We start from the raw sequence: 20,896 nt of genomic DNA on the forward strand, positions 1-20,896 counted from the left end.
GGAGAGAACACTCTCTCCGCGACTCCCTTGTCTGCTCCACACTCCCCTCCAACCCCACCACACCCGGCACCTTCCCCTGCAACCACAGGAAGTGCTACACTTGCCCCCACACCTCCTCCCTCACCCCCATTCCAGGCCCCAAGATGACTTTCCATATTAAGCAGAGGTTTACCTGCACATCTGCCAATGTGGTATATTGTATCCATTGTACCCGGTGTGGCCTCCTCTACATTGGGGAAACCAAGCGGAGGCTTGGGGACCGCTTTGCAGAACACCTCTGCTCGGTTCGCAATAAACAACTGCACCTCCCAGTCGGGAACCATTTTAACTCCCCCTCCCACTCCTTAGACGACATGTCCATCATGGGCCTCCTGCAGTGCCACAATGATGCCACCTGAAGGTTGCAGGAACAGCAACTCATATTCCGCTTGGAAACCCTGCAGCCCAACGGTATCAATGTGGATTTCACAAGCTTCAAAATCTCCCCTCCCGCCAGTGCATCCCAAAAGCAGCCCAGCTCATCCCTGCCTCCCTAACCTGTTCTTCCTCTCACCTATCCCCTCCTCCCACCTCAAGCTGCACCTCCATTTCCCACCTACTAACCTCATCTCGCTTCCTTGACCTGTCCGTCCTCCCTGGACTGACCTATCCCCTCCCTACCTCCCCAACTATACTCACCTCTACAGGCTCCATCCCCGCCCCTTTAACTTGTCTGTCTCCTCTCCACCTATCTTCTTTTCTCTCCATCTTCGATCCACCTCCCCCTCTCTCCCTATTTATTCCAGTTCCCCCACCCCATCCCCCTGTCTGATGGAGGGTCTAGGCCTGAAACGTCAGCTTTTGTGCTCCTGAGATGCTGCTTGGCCTGCTGTGTTCATCCAGCTCCACACTTTGTTATCTCGGATTCTCCAGCGTCTGCAGTTCCCATTATCTCTAAATTGGTGAGTGTTCTCTTTGATTTTGATGCTAACTCCAGAATCCCACATAAGAATAAGTTATGTCAGAAATCAGGCTTGTTTTTTGCTCTCTCAATATTGCAAGGTCAGGGCTGGTCTGTAGTCAAACTGTTTCTTGGTAACTCAACCAAGCCACAACGCGAGCTTAGTGAGGAAGATTGTATTCAGAAACAGCTCAGTAGTTTGCAAGTGAGGCAACCTCATGTCACTCTGTCAGAACTAACGCTCTGAAGACTATCCGTACTGAACTTGAAATGTTAAATCTGTTTCTGTCTCCACTGATGCTGCTCGATCTGCTGATTTGATTTCTCCAGCATTCTCTGTGTTTGTATCAGAATTACTGTTACTTATCAACCAGAGAATTACAGGCTGAGGAACTCACTGTCTGGGTCAGGTTCAATTCCTGACATAGAATAATGCTACAAATTAGAAGGTGCTGGAAAAAACACAGGTTTTATTGGACAGTAACTGAATAAAGAAATTCTTCAATTATGGACCATTCACTATATAAATATCCCACTCGTAATTTTGGTCTCAAATTGAAATCCTGACCAGCCACTGATCAATTCAGGGTGAAAAATCTGCTAAATATTTCACTGTTTTACTGCTGTATAGATGGCTAATCTTAAAATCCAGAATCAGGGTTAAAACTTGTCGCTGACATTCTTACCTCTGCTAGTTCAAGTAGCCTGTTGCTTCCAGTTACAGCTAACCAGCTTCCACTGCCCATTATTCACCACCCAGTCTGAACTGACTGAACATTTGTTTAGAATCAGAGGCTGTTCAGATTCATTTGGAACTGGACCTCATCTTTTGACAGGTAACTTAATGTGCAGCCTCCAGTTTTCAGTCAAGTGTCCCACTGTGCCCTCTCCCATGTAATGGAAGTTTGCAAGAAAAATTTTCTCACATATACTGAAACCTTATCTCCCAAAAAGAGTTGGGTGTGCACTTTAAAAGGACATTGCAGAGCACAGGCTCTATAGCTGGTTATCTGCAGCTTCTAAAGCGTCCTATACTCTGTAAGGTATGGCAAAGTGGAGGCCAGGAGCCAAGTTTACACCTATCAATGATTGCTCATAGTGACAAGGAACATTTTCTAGCTAGACTTCTCTTGGGTCCTATTAAACCTAGAATTTACGTCGGGTAACCATTCTGTGCCAAAGTAGCACTATCTTCCCAGAGTTAATGCCTTGTTGAAAATGTAAGTGTCTATTTTATCATTTTTACAGTCAAGGTTTCTGATTCATATTTCCGTCTGCATTTGTATTAACATCGCTGACCCATAATCATTTTGCTAGTTTGAGTGTTTTATGGTTTAATAACCAACTGGATTATATTGAATGAAAATATTATTTAATCATACTCCAGGTCAAGAACAGTTTGCAGCCAGAACACAGCTTTGGAAAGCATGGATGTAGCAGACTGCAACTCAAAAGGGATCAGGATCCAACTAAAAAATCTTGCATGTTTAAATAGAAGGCAACCATTAGATTCCCTTAGATAATAAAATGTGGGGCTGGATGAACACAGCAGGCCCAGCAGCATCTCAGGAGCACATTAGATTCTCTTCACTTGTTTCTGGTCGTATTTATTGCCTGTCCCTAACTGCTTAATGTATTGAATGATGTGGTTTGCTTGACCATTTGGGACTATAATTAAGAGTGAACCACATTGCTGTGTGATTGGAATCATTGGTAGGCAAGATTGGGTAAGGAGGGCAGATTTCCTTTCATTAAATGTCTGGATACATGAACTGAACTCGTATGGAGTGCTGCAGTGAATTTCAGGATATGCCATATACCATATGATTAAAATATAATGTACTCATATACAGGACTGTAGTGGCTATATAAATGCAATATAGGAGGTTTCTGAGGTATAATGGGCATTGGAATATAATCAGTGTCAATGCAGATTGTGTTGGAATATAGTTTCGGGTCAATGCCAGGATAGACGGTGTGTTGTACTATAGGGTTAGTAACAAACACAGAATGCTGGGGAAATGCAGCAAGAGAAATAGAGTTCATGCCACCTGTTCGACATGATTGTTGTTCAGAACTGAAGAAGCTATAGGAAAGACGTTGTTAAACTTGAGAGGGCTCAGAGAGGATTTATGAGGATGGTGCCAGGATTGGAGGGTTTGAGGCAGAAGCTGAATAGGCTGGCTTATTTTCCCTGGGGCTTTGGAGACAGAGAGCTGACCTTATAGAGGTTTGTAAAACCATGACGGGCATGGATAGGGTAAATGGACAAAGTCTTTTCCCCAGGGTGGGGGAGTCAAAAACTAGAGGGGCATGGTTTTAAGGTGAGAGGGACAACTTTTTCACACAGAGCATGATGTGTGTGTGGAATAAGCTGCCAGAAGAAGTGGTGGAGGCTGGTGCAATGACAATGTTTTAAGGGCATTTGTATGGGCACATGAATATGAAGGGTTTAGAAGGATATGGGGCAAATGCTGGCAAATGGGGCTAGATCCATTTAGGATATCTGGTTGGTGCAGATGAGTTGGACCAAAGGGTCTGTTTCCACGCTGTGCAGCTTTATAAAAGGACCAGAAGGGTCATTTACAATCAACCCTGGTCTCTATAGCTGAAACTAGCTTTCAATTCCAGACTTATTCATTGAATCTAAACTCCACCAGATGCCATGCTTGGATTTACACTCATGTCTCCAGAGCTTTAGTTTGGCCTTGGAATTATTAGCTCAGTGATGTTACTATGACCCCACCTCCTTTCCCAAAGCTGCCTGATCCTCCGGAACATAAAATAACTCTCTCCTGCTTTATGACCAGCAGTCCCTGAGCAAAGTTCCCAATTTGTTGCCATTCCATCTGGGAGACACCAAATCATTCACCCCACCAGTGAGGACAGATGAACTGACTGCTCTTTATTCACCCATCCCCTCGGTTAGTCACAACAAGATTTATTTAAAAAGACCCCTTCAATTTTGATATCTTTCTCCCAGACTAAATTAATTTATGTTTTAAAAAGAGCCAATTTAGTCAGAATTTCTTGAGGTAGCAAAACAGTAATTTTATTATTTAGTAAATTAATTAATAATAATAAACACAGAAGAAATAATAAACACAGCAGATTGGAAATATAAAATTAGCCCAAAACAGATAAAAGCTTAAAAGAAGATAAATGGGTCAGTGAAGAGGAGATAGTGGAATGTTGTGCCCATTACATTGGTCGGTTCAGGGAGAGGTTACTTTGGTAATTAAGCAGTCAGTTTTCAGATTGAGCAGGTTGACTGAAATTCCTCATCCTAGTTCATATCAGCCTCAATAGCTGTGAGAAACCATTTTCCCTTTCTTCGTTTGCAGTGTAGGTGTATTTAATGGCTGTTCTTAAGTTGTGACTTGCACAGCAGAATAGTGCCCTCACTCGGATATCACACCATTAAACCGTACAGACCAGTGGCTTTAGGTGGTTTTTGACAATGGTTATACATATCCCTGTAAGGGTAAAATCTAAACAGGTCTGCAAGAGATGGTATTGAGCTGAAAGGGGCTGGGTGGTCAGCCTCTTGTCAGCCTCTCTTCCTTGATAGTTTATGTTAGAAATTTCCCTGACTCTGCACAGGTATGACATTCCACGAGTTCACACAGAACTCTGTTGGACAGCCCCTGAATCTACATCCTCAGCTGTCTTTTGGCTTTAGCAGTCCATTTTTAAAACACACATACTGGAATGATAAGTTCAACATGTCCATCGGCGATCCCAAGGTGATGATCCATGGACCATGATAGCTGTTTTTTTGGAGACAGACTCTGCTTTCTGAGAAGTACTGTTTCCAATCTCTGAACTTCAAACAGCTTCACAGCAAAATCCCTTAAACATATTGTCTGCACATTCCCTATGAACACTGTGAGGTTTAACAATGAATTTAGTAAAACTCGCTAATTCATTAAATGAATGAAGTTTTAAACAACTTGGCACTTGATTATTTTAATAATTTAAAGATTTCTTTGTCACAAGATAAGATATTTGGATAGGTTTGGGGGGATATGGACCAGGAGCAGGCAGGTAGGACTAGTTCAGTTTGGGATTATAGTCAACATGGGCTGGTTGGTTGGACCAAAGGGTCTGTTTCCATGCTGTATGACTGTGTGACTCTATAAGTAAAAACACTCATTCATAAGTGATCACATAAACCATGTGCATGGTGATATGGAGTGAGAGTTCAGGCTACTGACTAGGGGATAGAGTCATCCAGACTCAAAGGGCCTCAAATCCATCTCTGCTATGAACACAGTACGTTAAACTCAGCCACTAACATCAATCTGTTAACAGTTACTGTAGATGCTGGAGACATTCTGTTAGTTTGACAGTATCTGTGGAGAAAGAAAGGGAAGCTCTGATCCTCTCTACACAAATGCTGTGTAGTGTTTCTTGCATTTTCTGCTTTTATCACTCAAAGGTCTCAGCAAAACATTGATTTTAAAAAAATAAAAAGGTTGACAACATGCAATGGGCTGGGTAATACCTTTTGAAAATGTTGTAACCTGATTGCCTTTCCTCAAGCCCGTGAAATAGTGTTACACTTTCAGAAACTGAACTAGACTAACCACATAAGTACAATAGAATCTCTACTGTGTGGAAGTGGGCGATTCTGCCAATCAAGTCCACACCAATCCTCTGAAGAGCACTCCACCCAGACCCACCCCACCCCTGTGACCCTTCATTTTCCATGTCTGACCCACCTAACCCTTACATCACTGGACAATTTAGCACGGCCAATTCATCTGACCTACACATCTCTAAAATGTGGGAGGAAACCGGAGCACCTGGAGGAAACCCACACGAACAAAGGAGAATATGCAAACCCCACACAGACACTCGCCTGAGGCTGGAATCGAACCTAGGTCCCTGGCACTGTGAGGCAGCAGTGCTAACCACTGAGCCACCGTGCTACGCCAAAATTGTTTGGGGTGAAAGTAGTCTGAATTGGGTTGTGAATCTTGTTTGACTTATCACACACATTGAACACACGTGGCCAGCCAGAAACCTTTTCCATTTGGAGTAGAAGCTGCATCTACATCCAGGTTTGTCTTGGAACTGCACCTCCTGTTTTTGCTACTGCCCAGACCAGATGTTTGGTGACTTCCTCCCCTGAATCAGGTGATACCCCGCAAGGATAATGATTGACTCTTGTCTCAGACCTTCCCCGAGGACATAAATAAGTACTGGGACCAGAGCAGGTCAGAGGCCAGGAATACCACAGTGAGTGACTCACTTCCCAACTCCGCAAAGCCTGTCTACCACCTACAAGACAAAGCCCATGAGTGTGATGGAAAACTCTCCACGTTAACACTCAAGAAGCATTGACACCATTCAGGACAAAGCGGCCCAACTAATTGACATAACATCCAAAAAATCCTCCTTCCACCCCTGGCACTGAGTAGCGGCAATGTGTATCATCTACAAAATGCCCTCCAGAAATTCATTAGGGCTCCTTGAACTGCAACTTCCAAGCCCATAAGCACTACCAAGACACTAAGTAAATGGGAACTCCACCATCTTCAAGTTCCCCTCAATGCCAGTCACGGTCCTGACTTGAAAATATATTGCCATTCTTTCAGTAACACTGGGTCACTGGAACTCACTCCCTCATCGCATTGTCAATGGAATTACACCAAATGGACTGCAGCCGTTCAAGAAGCAGCTCACCACTACCTTCTCAACGGCCACTAGTGATGAGTAATAAATGCTGACGAATAACCCCAAAATTAAAATAATTCGAAAACTTCAGTAAAGTGTTCATTTACAGCATCACACATTATCGATCACACTATCAATCCAATAACTTAAAACGTTCAACTTGCTCAAGTACGAACACGGGTAAGATACATTAATGGTCACCATGAATACATGACTAACTAACTTCACAGATACAGTACACAGCATGATTGTGAGGTCTGGAACAATGCAGCGCTGTGTCTGTGAGATGCACACTGTATGGAGTAGGAAATAGCTAGTCGTTATCTGAGGGTCTGTCTGGAAGCACATCAGCCAATGTTAAATATTTGGTTGGGAGCAGCTTTATAGCTTTTGGTCTATTATTATTGTTCTCTCCGCTTCTTGATTCCTCTCTTTATTAATATACACACACACACACACACATATGGGAGCACACGCAGACACACACAGAGATATTCGCACACACAGACACATAGATACACAGACACACATACACACATACTATTGCCTGCACACTGCTGGGAGCTTGCTTGTTCTGCCCACGGGTTCACATATATTTGACAAAGACCACAATCAGCGCACCAGTGCCCTAATCTTGCAGCTATTCTGTTCTCCAAAACATCCCAGTACATCCCCTCCTCCACACACTCACTATAACAAAGAGTCAATTCTGCAGAAAACACTGCAGCTCTCATTTCACAGACCTGTCTGTAGTCCCTTTCCCAGGAAACCTGAAACCTGAAGCTAATGCAGCTGCTCTGCTTCACAAAGCTTGGAATAATTTAAGGATAGGAAGTGTAGGCTGAACTTGCCATTCTTATTCTGTGTGAGTCATTACTCTACACTGAATTATGGCACAACTTTAAAACTCCTGCATCCCAGGACATGGGGCAGAGAGTGAACGCAGCACCCATGCTGGAAAGTATCCTGCTTTCATCCAGTCCTTTGAGGTGGGCAAATATATGAATGTTTTGGTCTTATATCCTATTTGAATGTGATCTAATCGCAGATATCCAGTTTGGTGTGTGGTTCAGCCTAAAGCTGGAATAGCGCACTGAGCAGCTGAAATATGTCCTGTACTGGTATCCAAACAAAGACAGAGCAATCCAACAGTATCCACCCAGCCTGTGGCAGTGATGCTGCCCAATCTCTGTACTGAGCTGGAGGCAACACACACAGCAGCATGAAGATGAAATGGCCAGGGGAGAACAAGCTTTTAAGAACAAAGAGCAGGAAAAAGGGAGCCATCTGGTTGATTGAGTTGCAGGGCTATTGATGATCCTACATTTCTCTCTGCAGAGATTTCTTGGGAATAAATTTAATTTCATGTGGAGAGTGGGTAGGAATGAACATCAGTTACAGCATTCACTGTCCAGGAGCAGAAAGCTGATTTCATAACTCACAAAGCCAAGCATTCCAGCCTTGTCATATGGTATTGTTTAAGGGTGAAATTTTATACATATGCAGTAATCTGCTGCATGTGCAAACTGCGCCAGGCAATTAAGGAGGGTTGAACTGAACAAAAGCACACAAAGTGAAGCTAACAGGGCAGTGAACTGCTTCCGGCCTCTCCCTGAGCTTTTCTGTTTGCTGCGTTCAATGGGACAGCCAATGTAAATTAAATGAACATAATGCACAAACCCATCTTGGAAGAAAATCCAACTCCAAATCGCCATTATTTTCTGGAGAATATGCAACTCTTTATGAATAGAACCGCAGAACATAAAGCTAAGGAGCGTGCTGTTCTCTACACTAATTAAACATGGCTTTTAGATCTTTGCCAGGATCCCTGAAGACAACAGGTTGCAACACCGTTTTGGGATGTTGCCATTGCTGGCAATGCTAACATTATTTGCCCATTTCTAGTTGCCCATGAGTTGGGATGTTGTAAGACCTACTGATTGACAGGAGATGTGGAAGGGAGGGGTTTCCCTTGTATTGCTGCTGCAGTCAATTTGCATGCTGAAGATGAGGTTGAAGCTTAATGCGGCTCTCCCATTTACTCAAAATTACCTTCCAGTGTAGCAGTTGGGACTTCATGTCGAGGTTGTACAGGACGATGGTGAGGCCTCTTCTGGTTGCCCTGTTATCGGAAGATATTAAGAATCTAGAGAGGTTTCAGAAGAGATTTACCAGGATATTACTAGGAATGAAAGGTTCGAGTTAGAAGGGAAGCTGGATAGGCTGGGATTTCTTTCATTGGAGCACAGGAGGTTGAGGGATGACCTTATAGAGGTTTATAAAACCATGGGGGGGTAGAGATAAGGTGAGTGACAGGTGTCTTTTCCCTAGGGTGGGGATTTCAAGACCAGGGAACATATTTTTAAGGTGAGAGCAGAGAGATTTAAAAAAGACATGAGAGGCAAATTATTTTACACAGAGTAGTTTGTGTGTGGAATGGACTGCCAGAGCAAGGGGTAGATGCAGGTACAGTTACAGCATTTAAAAGACATTTAGATAAGTACATGAATGAGAAACATTTGGAGGGAAATGGGCCAGGCACAGGCATGTGGACAAGTTGAGTTTGGGATAATGATCAGCATGGACTGATTGGACTGAAGGGTCTGTTTCTGTGCTGTATGTCTGTAAGACTCTATGATGGTCCACCCATGGATTTGGCCAAGGAACAGACCCAGAAACATAGAGAATAGAAGCAATAGTAGGCCATTCGATCCTTCAAGCCATTCCATGTGCTGCACCATTTAATTTGACCATGGTTGATCAACCAACTCAGTCCCCTGTTCCTGCTTTCTCCCATATCCTTTGATCCCTTTAGCATAAAGAACTATACTTAACTCAGTCTTGAAAATATTCAATGCTTTGACATCTACTGTGCTCTGTGACAGAGAATTCTACAGGCTCACCATTCTCTGGGTAAAGACAGCCCTCCTCATCTCAGTGCTAAACGGCATATTCTATATCCTTAAAGTGTGACCTATGTAGGATAGCGGCCCCAAACCCTGGATGGGATCAGCTCTCACTTTGGCTTTGCGGTTGAAAGTTGTTGGAAATGTTCTTTTCAGCTTTATCAAATGTCATTGTCATGCTTACAAAGAGAAACACTATACTGCAAAACAAAGATGGTTCTGGCCATTGGACCTGGGTCCATGGATGGCCCTGATGCTTCAAGAAGCTTTGCATGGGAAACCCATCCCCATGGTGACCAGCAGACTGTCAGATCTCCTCGGCTTTCTTTTTCCTTCACTTGTCCCTTATGTTCCAGAGTTGTTTTTGAAAATCAGCCTCGAGCTTCTGCCTTGACTTGCAAACTTTCGGTTGTTCTGGCAGGCAGCGAGGTCCACTCATCTCTGTTGTAGGAGCTTACATATTCCAGCATGGTTTTCATCAAACCAGTCCTGATTACAATGGTGTTCAAACCCAGTGGCCTGGACACTGATGGCTACTGCAGCCAACCTCGCATCATGTTGAAATGGAGCTGGGATTGTGAATATTTCCCAGGTTAACTGCGAGATGCTTTTGGAATTCCTGCTGTCAGTCGGGCCACTTTAACGCTGAGACGCTGATTTCCCCCTCTTGGACTGAGCAGAGTTTGCTGCCCTGATTATATTTCAGCTGAGCTCTTCAAACCTAATGCACTTTTGCTCACCTTCAACTCCGTACACTCTTCCTGTGAGGATTTGAGGGGAAGATGAACTGCTCCTCGTGAATGAGACAAAACACATTGTGGGAATTCTTGCAATTGCTCTCTGTTGACCATAGCAGGGAAAATCCTGTCTTCCAATCACCTTTTTCCTGTGGTTGAGGAAATGTTCCCAGAGACACTATATGGCTTTAAACTCTCCAGGCATAGGCCTTTGTTGCCAGACAAAACAAGAAAAATGTCAGAAACGCTTCAGTGGGTTCTTAGAACTGAGCAGTAAATTGTGAGATTCTGAGGATTGTGCTTCAAAGTTTTAGATGTCCACAAAACATCATCACAATCCTGCTGACTCATCATAATGATGTGACTGCAAACATATTGAGTGGAAGATCTAAAATGGATATGTAAAAATCTTTAACAGAAATTATAAAGACTGAGCATGTCTGGCAGCATCTGTTGAGAGAAATCAGAGTAAACATTTCAGGTCCAGCGACACTTCTTCAGAACTGATGGTAGCTGAGAAATTAGAGATAACACAGTGTAGAGCTGGATGAACACAGCAGGCCAAGCAGCATCAGAGGAGCAGGAAAGCTGGCATTTCGGCTTGGGACCCTTCCGGCATTTCCAGCAGTTCTTACTATATCTGAGTAGCTGAGAAATTATTGGTGTGTATTCAGAAGATGAGGTGTGGGAGGGGGGAGCAGGAGTCAGGATGTGAGGACTCACCACAGTATTCCTAGTCTCTGAACTGCTCTTGCAGCTGCTGTATTTATATTCAATACAAAACAGCACAGGAACAGGCCCTTCAGCCCACCAAGCTTGCACCAATAATGACCCTGATTTAGACACACTACTTATCGCCCACACGTGGTTTCTATCCCTCCGTTCACCTCCTGTACGTGTGTCTGTCAGGATACACCTTAAACATTGCTGACATGCCTGCTTCCACCACCCCCACTGGCAGTGTGTTCCAGGCACCCACCACCTTTTATGTAAAAGATTTTCCCTGCATTTCTCCCCCCAAACTTTCCCCCTCTCACCTTGAAACTGTGCCCTCTTGTAGTTAACAGTTGCACCTGGGAATAAAGCCTCTGACTATCCACCCTATCTATGCCTCTCATAATTTTGTAGAGATCCATCAGGTCGCCCTCATCCTCTATCTTTCTAGTGAAAGCAATCCAAGTTTATCCAACCTCTCCTCATAACTCAAACCCTCCAGACAAGGTAAATCCTGATTAAACTTTCTCTGCACCCTCTCCAAAGCATCCACATCCTTCTGGTAGTGTGGTAACCAGAACTGCACACAATATTTCAAATGTGACATAATTAAAGTTTGATACAGCTGTAACATGACCTGTGAGCTTTTATATTCAATTCCCCGGCTGACAAAGACAAGCGAGCTCTGCGCCTTCTTGACCACCTTCTCCACCTGTATTGCCACTTTCAGGGTTTAGTGGACCTGTACGCCCAGATCCCGTTGTATGTCAATTCACCTGAGGGTTCTGCCATTTATTGTATAATTTGCACCTCACATTTGTCCACATTAAATTCCACCTGCCATTTCACACCAATGCTCAGTAGCAGCAGTGTGTACCATCTGCAAGATGCGCTGCAGAAATTCACCAAAGATCCTCAGACAGCACCTCCCAAACCCCTGTCCACTTCCATCTAGAAGGACAAGGACAGCAGAGATATGGGAACACCACTCCCTCCAAGTTCCTCTCGGTCAAAATCCTGGAATTCCCTCTCTAATTGTGGGTCAACCCACAGCAGGAGGACTGCAGTGGTTCAAGAAGGCAGCTCACCAACACCTTCTCAAGGGCAACTAGGGTTGGGCAAGAAATCCTGGCCAGCCAGCGACACCCATTTCCCACAGAAAATCAGCAATCTATCTGTATCTCACTATAACCTTTGACAATCCTCCTCAATGTCTGCAATTTTGCCAATTTTGTTGTCATCTGTTAACTTACTAATCAGACCACCTACATTTTCCTCCAGATCATTGATATATGCTACAAACAACAAAGGTCCCAGCACTGATCCCTGCGGAATACCACTAGTTAATGATCTCCATTCTGAAGAGCACCATTCCTCTCCTTATATGACGAATCCAGTTGAGGTTCTGGTCAATAGCAACCTGTTGGCACTGGGGGATTCAGTGATGGTAGCACCATTGAATAGCAAGCAGGCAGTGGGTTAGATTGTCTCTTATTGGTGATGGTCACATCCTGGCATTTGTGTGGTGCAAATGTTACTTGCCACTTGTCAGCCCAAGCCTGGATATTGTCTAGAACTTGTTGTATTTGAACATGGACTGCTTCAGTGTCTGAGGAGTGTGAATGGCACTGAACATTGTGCAAGCATTGGCAAACATACCCACTTTCAACATTTTGTTGGAGGGAAGGCCATTGATGAAGCAGCTGAAGATGGTTGGGCCGAGGACACTACCCTGAGGAACTCCTGCAGAGATGTCCCGAAGCGGAGATGACTGACCTCCAACAACCACAACCATCTTCCTCTGTGTCAGGCATGGCTCCAACCATCATAGAGTTTTACCCCAATACCCATTAATTCTAGCTTTGCTAGGAGTCCTCGATGCCACACTCAGTTAAATGCAGGCTTAGTGTCATGGACTGTCACTCTCACCGTACCTCTGGAATTTAGCTCTTTTGTCCATGTTTGAGCCAAGGCTGTAATGAGGTCAGGAGCTGAGTGGCCCTGGCAGAATCCAAACTGGGCGTCACTGAGCAGGTTATTGCTGATCAGGTATTGCTTGATAGCACTGTTACTGACACCTTCCATCACTTCACTGAGGATCAAGGGTAGACCGACGGTGCTATAATTGGCCGGGTTGGATTTATCATGCTTTTTATGTACAGAACATAACTGGACGATTCTCCACACACCAGGTCAGATCAGCTTTCTACAAACTACAGCAGGGAGTGTTTGAGAATAAAGATTTCTTTCTTGCAGCCAGCTCCACTAACCATTCACTCACATGAAGACTGTCATTATCTAGGATCACGTACAGACATGGTACATATTGAACTTTTAATTGCGATCCTTTTTCAAAAGGAGGATATAAACCAAAACCAGACTGAGAATTAAACCTTCACACAATGGAATTCAATGACTGGCTGAAGAGCCTGTGTGGATTACCCTCATCCTTGAGGAACAGGTGTCAAGGAAGTCTCAAAGAGAAGGCCATCAAAGGGAGAAAGGCATTGAAGACTGCACTCTAATCTGCTGTGAGTTATCTCAGGCTGTGAACTTGATGGAGAGAAAGGAATAATCTAAATGAGAAACATGTTTCTGTCTTTCCCTTTCGAACATTGACAAGACCAGGATTAAAGTCAGTTTCACCTCTGGTCTGTGTGCTGGTGGGCAATGGTGTCAAAAATAACTCCCGTCACCCAGTCACCCTTTATTTACACATGCACAGTACATGATACTAAGCCAGTTAGCTCAGAGCCAGCTCCTAGAGTGAACAGAACCCCTGGCACTCCTGTTTATATCTGTCAGCCAGGACTCCCCAGTTGGACCAGGTTAACAGCCCCAATCAGGGAACTTGTTTTCTATGAAATCACCGACCTCATTCCAATCACTATGGTGTCAGCTGAGAAAACCCTGGGCATGCCTGCGCTGCAGGCAATAAAACAAGACTATTCTCTCTCTTTGCTGCAAGCCAGTCACAGCTGAACAGAAGCTGGAAGAAAGCCTTTCAGCTGACCCACAAAGCCAACATGCTGAAACAGCGCTATCAAGCAGCACCTGCTCAGCAATAACCTGCTCAGTGACACCCAGCTTGCGTTCCACCAGGGCCACTCAGCTCCTGACCTCATTACAGCCTTGGAGTGCTGGCCCACTAACATCAGTGTTACCCATATATAATGATAATATAATATAATATAATATGGCCTCAATGTCTCATCTTCTCCTCTTCCTGGAACTCTGATACTAATCTGTGCATATTTTTAACTGTTATCTTTTTAGACCCACCTCCTGTTTCAAAGGTACTTATATTCTGTTACTATTTCTTCTCCTGCTTAGTAACTAATAAACTCATTCTTTTGTTCATAAGCCTACTTTAACAGCCCCTGATAAAACATCTATTATTTTGGACAGGGGCAAAGAGATTCACGGGCAAGAGATACTTTCAAAATTAACCAACTGATGGAGCAGGTGAATAAAGAAGGAGAGTGACTTCAGTAACTTATTGATAAGGGAGTCCCAGTCCCCGGAACCGGAACAAATGGGGGAACCTCACCCAGGAATTGGACAGAAACTCACAACCCTGAGCAGACAGCACTCTCAAATCAAGGATCAGTTTCTGATGATGATGGAAGTGACAGATTTGGAGCAGCAGCTCACCTGCTCTGGCACAGCTTTTCTCTCTCTTTCTTCACTTGCCCCTTCAGCATTCTCTATTGTTTTAGAGAAATGTCTTGTCTCCCATTCAATCTCTCCTGTCTTGCAACTTTTCATGGACTTCCCTTTGTGTTCATCCCAAACAGCCCTCTTACCTCCTGATGAAAGCTCACTGACCTGAAGCTCAGTTAACTTGGTTTGTCCCAGCACAGATGCTGCTTGGTGTTTCTCGGCATTTTCTGTTTTAATTTCAGATTTCCTGAGATAGCATGCTACATACTGCCACGTACAACCAGTGTTTGATGAGTCAGGTGCCCATGTGATGACTGTCCATATATCAGTCTCTCAGCTGGTCGTGGCTTAAAAATTGAGTTTACATGTAGCATCTGAAGCCTTCTAATATCCTCAATTAGCCGCACTTTGGAAAACGTGGGTGAATTGGAGAGGCAGCTGCAGAAACGTCATTATTTCCAGAAACTCTCTTTTACAGGTAACAGCTTTCTAGGAAACGTGGGCTGTAGTTTTTAAAAATCCCCTTATCAAAGGAGAGCGGACTCATGTTCTGAGTGTTGCAATGTTTGCCACACAGTGTTCACCCACGCTGTCTGCTCTCAGTATCTGGGGGTTTCAGTTCAGACATAATTTACTTTAAAGCTGACATCTGCAAAGATGTGAATGAATTAAAACTGAAAGCCATTCCAGTCCTGGTCTGCTTTATCCTTCAATATATTTTCACATACTCAGTTCAAAACGTTGGCCATAGTATACTATCTTAGAGATTTAAAACAATACCGACTGTCATTTTATAAACTGGGTGAAAGGCTCATAATCAGTGAAAGTTTGCAGTAGGATTGGGAAGGTTCTGTGAGATTGATGCAAATGCAAAATACTGTCAATGTTAGAAATCTGAAGTTTTTTTAAATGCTGGAGAAACTCAGCAGGTCTGGCAGCATTAGTGGAGAAAGAATTTATTTTGCCTTTTATAATTTCAGGTTTAATGGCTAAATTCCTGATGAAAGCTCACTGATATGTTAATTGACAAATGCTAACCTTGTTTTTCTCTTCAATGCTGCCTGCCCTGCTGAGTGTCTTCAACACTTTTTGTTCTTATTTTATGAAAGATTGGATCACACAAAGACTGTGCAGCAAATCAAATAAAATAGTTCTATACTCTACTTATTACAGTGTACCCTTTCAGTGACTTTACTCCAACATTTAATCTCCCTACTCCCTAGGTTTTGAGTAACCACAACAAGAAAAACAATGTGCTACTTTGGTCTCCGTACCCAAGGAAGGATATACTATACCTTCTTTGGAGGTGAACAGTAGATTCTCTAGGGATAATGGGAACTGCAGATGCTGGAGAATCCTCTCTGTTGATGAAGGGTCTAGGCCCGAAACGTCAGCTTTTGTGCTCCTGAGATGCTGCTTGGCCTGCTGTGTTCATCCAGCCTCACATTTCATTATCAGTAGATTCTCTAGATTGGTTTGTGGGGTGCACAGGCTTTCTTAACATGACAGACTGAGTCAATTAGGCCTACAGGCTCTGCCATTTAGGAGAATGCGAGCATATTGAATTGAAACAAATGGATTCTGAAAGGGTTTGATGGATTCAATCCTGAGATATTGTTTTCCCCTGATCAGGAATCTAGAAATGGAGCCTGAATCCCAGGATAATGCACCAATCATTTAGATTGGAGATGAGGAGAAATTACTTCACTCAAAGTTGGTGTGAGATTTTTGAATCTTCCACCCCAAAGGATATTCCATAATTTAATATATTTAGAGGCAAATTTCTTGGGAAATTGAGGAATATGGGGAGGCAATAGGGGAGTGGAGTTGAGGCAAACTATCAGCTGTAATTGTTTGGAACAATGTCATCTGTACAGTCTTTTCCTGCTTCTGTTTCTTATGTCTTTCTATATCTCTGCCCCATCAAGAACTCTACAAATCCAGATCATCTTCTTACACAGCATACGTACACTGTATTCTGTAATAGACTTTACTACACTGAATACATTGGTCAATTTTGACAGATGTAGGAATTAAAATAAACCCATCCCTCATCACTCCCACAATCTCTTCAGTCCAGTGGGAGCCTGGATGATATGCTGCATGTTTAAACCATTGCAACATTTTTGATTTGTCCCTGATGAATGAGTCAAATTATCAGCTGTAACAGTTGTGAATGTCAATTATAAAAGTTGTTAGAGTTCTATGATAGGAGAGCTGTGCCAAGACATTATGTAAACTGAGTGTGGGTGGTGCAATGTAGCACAATATCAGAAGGTTCTGACAAGAAACTGTGGATTCCAGGTGGATAGAACCTATGCCTAAATCTTTACTTTCCTGTCTTTTCCCATGTCCCTCGGAGGAGGCATTGAGCAGACTCCAGATACCTCAATATGGGAAGGAAGGGAGTCATCCCGACAGTTATTGTGTCTTCGAGAAGATCCTTGGAGACAGCAACAACCAACATGTTCCTGTAGTCAGGGCTCAGGAGAGTTGTACAAATGGAAAGATAAAGATAAAATAAGACGTGAAAGATTAAAAATATTTTCATCATAATCTCTGTCCTTGCCACTCTATCTGTGTAGTCATGCCCTGTTCTCCTGACTTGGGCCTAGTCTCATATTTAAATAGTTCTAGTCTCAACCATTCAAATTCAGTCGTGAGCAGACTCTCATTTTATACCTTCCTTAAACTCCAGTGCATCTGAAGTTTGAATATTCCAAATTGGCTCCTGGTCCAACAATGCTTTAATTTTAAGATTGTCATCCTTCCCTTGAAACCACTCATGGTCTTGTCCCTCACTTTCTCTGTAGCCCTCTCTAGCCTCACAGCCCTCCAGGGTTTCTACACTCCACTCATTTCAATCTATTTTCCTCCCCAATTTAAAGCTGCATCTCCAGTTGCCAAGGTTTTAATATTTCGTCTAATGACCTCTTCCCCACTCTCATTAATACCTACCTCACTAACTAATATATGGGTCAACTGTCTTAACATCTGTTTATGTGGTTCCAGTGTTGAATTCTGTCAGCAGATGTAACTGTCCCTGGATGTCTCAGACATGACAGAGGCCTACATTATTGTTGTTCAAATCAAACTTCTTGTTATTTAAAAGATTTGCTGTTACAGCAGGATGGTTTTAAGCAGTTCCCTTTAACCTCTGGAACTGGACACAGAGCACCATCAGGGACAGTTGCTGAATGGTTTACTGCCTGGCTACCGGGAGAACCTCGTTTGTCCTGGCCTCTTAGTAACACCGTGGCACTTTGTCGTCACATCTGTCAGGGTACAAAGGAAACTGACTTTGCAATATATCCTTGTACAACAGCTCAAGCAAATAAACCAGCATCATTTCCCACTCCTCTCTCACAGTTTTGCTGCTTTCTCTGATAGAAAAAGCTTTGTTTGGCAGCACATCTACTGGGGACTACTCCTCCCTTGACTATAGATGCTAGTGAGGCTCAGCTTGGCTTATCCTCACCCAAAACTGAGCCTCATGTGTGGACAATCCAACAACGCACAACTGGGGCTCTTGCTCATCCATCACAAAGGCATCAAATCCAATTGGAGTATGATTAAATCAGCACGTCCTTGTGGCCTGCCTGTGTCAGTCAGTTGTTACCTTTCTGTGTGGGCCGGTGTGTATGACAGTTGCCAAGATTCTTGTCCATGAGGCATTCTCCAGCTAACAGCTGGATATGGAAAAAAACAGTGTGCATGCATCACGCTCACAAATATGTGCACAAAGGAGATGTTAGAGGGCCTCTGGGTGTTTGTTAAAAGGTTCCAGCTCAAGGCAAGGCAGTGCAGAAGAGTTTGTGTGAAATCACAGACATAATACAATGAGGTGATGAGGGAACGTGAGAGTTCCTGGAGTGATCTCAGAGCCTATGCTATGGAGGCAAACTGCATTTGGAGCCTAAGCAGAGGTTCACCTGCACATCTGCCAATGTGGTATACTGTATCCATTGCACCCGGTGTGGCCTCCTCTACATTGGGGAAACCAAGCAGAGGCTTGGGGACCACTTTGCAGAACACCTCCGCTCGGTTCGCAATAAACAACTGCACCTCCCAGTCGCGAACAATTTTAACTCCCCCTCCCATTCTTCAGATGACATGTCCATCATGGGCCTCCTGCAGTGCCACAATGATGCCACCTGAAGGTTGCAGGAACAGCAACTCATATTCCACTTGGGAACCCTGCAGCCCAATGGTATCAATGTGGACTTCACCAGCTTCAAAATCTCCCCTTCCCCCACCGCATCCCACAACCAGCCCAGCTCATCCCCTCCCCCCACTGCATCCCAAAACCAGCCCAGCCTGTCTCTGCCTCCCTAACCTGTTCTTCCTCTCACTCATCCCTTCCTTCCACCTCAAGCCGCACGTCCATTTCCTACCTACTAAACTCATCCCACCTCCTTGACCTGTCCGTCTTCCCTGGACTGACCTATCCCCTCCCTACCTCCCCACCTATACTCTCCTCTCCACCTATCTTCTTTTCTCTCCATCTTCGGTCCGCCTCCTCCTCTCTCCCTATTTATTCCAGTTCCCTCTCCCCATCCCCCTCTCTGATAAAGGGTCCAGGCCCGAAACGTCAGCTTTTGTGCTCCTGAGATGCTGCTGGGCCTGCTGTGTTCATCCAGCTTCACACTTTGTTATCTTGGATTCTCCAGCATCTGCAGTTCCCATTATCTCTGCATTTGGAGCCCTGACAGTTCTGGCATGAGCATACTCCTTCTAAAACTGATTCACAGAAGGGAGAGTAGAGATTGTGGCTAGTGTATTATCACCATATCCACACTAGTGTATCAACTCATGTAAAGATCTGTTTTAGAGTTTGCTCCTTTGTGGTTTGTAAATCCACACAACTGGTCAGGCCATGTAATACACAGACTAACCATGATAAATAGGTTCACAGTCGGTGCTAGGACACTCAGTCCTGTTACATACTCACACCTCAATCATAGAGTCATGCAGCACAGAAACTGACCCTTTGATCCAACTCGTTCGTGTTGAATAGACATCCCAATCTAACCTAGTCCCATTTGCCAGCATTTGACACATATCCCTCTAAACCCTTCCTATTCATGTACCCATCCAGATGCCTATTAAATGCTGTCATTGTACCAGCCTCCACCACTTCCTCTGTCAGTTCATTCCACACATGTACCACACTCCAACCACGGTAACATCCTTGTAAATCTTTTCTACACCCACTCAAGTTAGCAACATCCTTCCTAAAAAGGGCAACCAGAATTGTACGCAGTATTCTAAAAGTGGCCTCACCAATGTCCTGTACAGCTGCAGCATGACCTCCCAACTCCTGTACTCAATGTTCTGACCAAAGAAGGCAAGCATGCCAAACACCTTGTTCAAGCACTCTGTCTATCTGTGACTCCACTTGCAAGGAACTATGAACCTGTACCCCAAGGTCTCTTTGTTAGGCACCACTCTCCACAGCTCTGCCATTAACTGTATAAGTCCTGCCCTGGTTTGCCTTACTAAAATGCAACATCTCACATTTATCAGAATTAAATTCCATCTGCAACTCCTCAACTTATCGGCTCATTTGATTGAGGTACTGTTGTACTCTGAGGTAACCTTCTTTGCTGTCCACTATACACAAATTTTGGTGTCATCTGCAAACTTACTAACCATACCTCCTATGTTCGCATTCAAATCATTTATATAAATGACAAAAAACAATGGGTCCAGCATCGATCCTTGCACCACACCGCTGGTCACAGGCCTCCAGTCTGAAAAGCAACCATCTATCACCACCTTCTGTCTCTTACCTTTGAGCCATTTTATGTCCAACTGGCTAACTCCCCCTGGATCCATGTGATCTACCCTTATGAACCAACTACCATGTGGAACTTTGTCAGACGCTTCGCTGAAGGCCATATAGAGAATGTCTATTGCATCAATCTTTTTTGTCACTTGTTCCAAAAAACTTCAAACAAATAGTCCTGTTACACACTCACACCTCGGTCCTGTTACAAATACACATACAGGCAGTGCTGGGGCGCTCAGTTCTGTTCGATAAACACACTTCAATCTCCACCGTATACACACATTTAAACATCCTTCACCACAATGCTTAGAAGCAGCAGTGTGTACCATCTACAAAATACACTGCAATAATCCACCAAAGCTCATTTGACAGCACCTTTCAAACTCACGACCACTTCCATCTGACAGACTAAAGACAGCACATGCATGGCAGCACCACCACCTGGAAGTTCCCCTCCAAGCCA

At 43.9% G+C, this 20,896-nt stretch overlaps 1 protein-coding gene across 2 annotated transcripts in view; it reads left to right on the forward strand.

Annotated features, from left to right (window-relative positions):
* The first annotated feature begins 2,079 nt into the window (after positions 1 to 2,079).
* Positions 2,080 to 20,896, forward strand: part of LOC125447600 (sphingosine 1-phosphate receptor 2-like) — an 84,133-nt gene continuing 65,316 nt past the window's right edge. The window contains exon 1 of one of the 2 annotated variants that reach the window (XM_048522151.2): positions 2,080 to 2,160. The gene's annotated coding sequence lies outside the window, so the exon portion shown is untranslated. The remainder of the gene's footprint in view (positions 2,161 to 20,896) is intronic. The other variant, XM_048522150.2, reaches the window with a different exon arrangement.

Source organism: Stegostoma tigrinum, chromosome 35 (genome assembly GCF_030684315.1).
Source record: "Stegostoma tigrinum isolate sSteTig4 chromosome 35, sSteTig4.hap1, whole genome shotgun sequence".
In the NCBI taxonomy this organism is placed as follows: domain Eukaryota; kingdom Metazoa; phylum Chordata; class Chondrichthyes; order Orectolobiformes; family Stegostomatidae; genus Stegostoma; species Stegostoma tigrinum.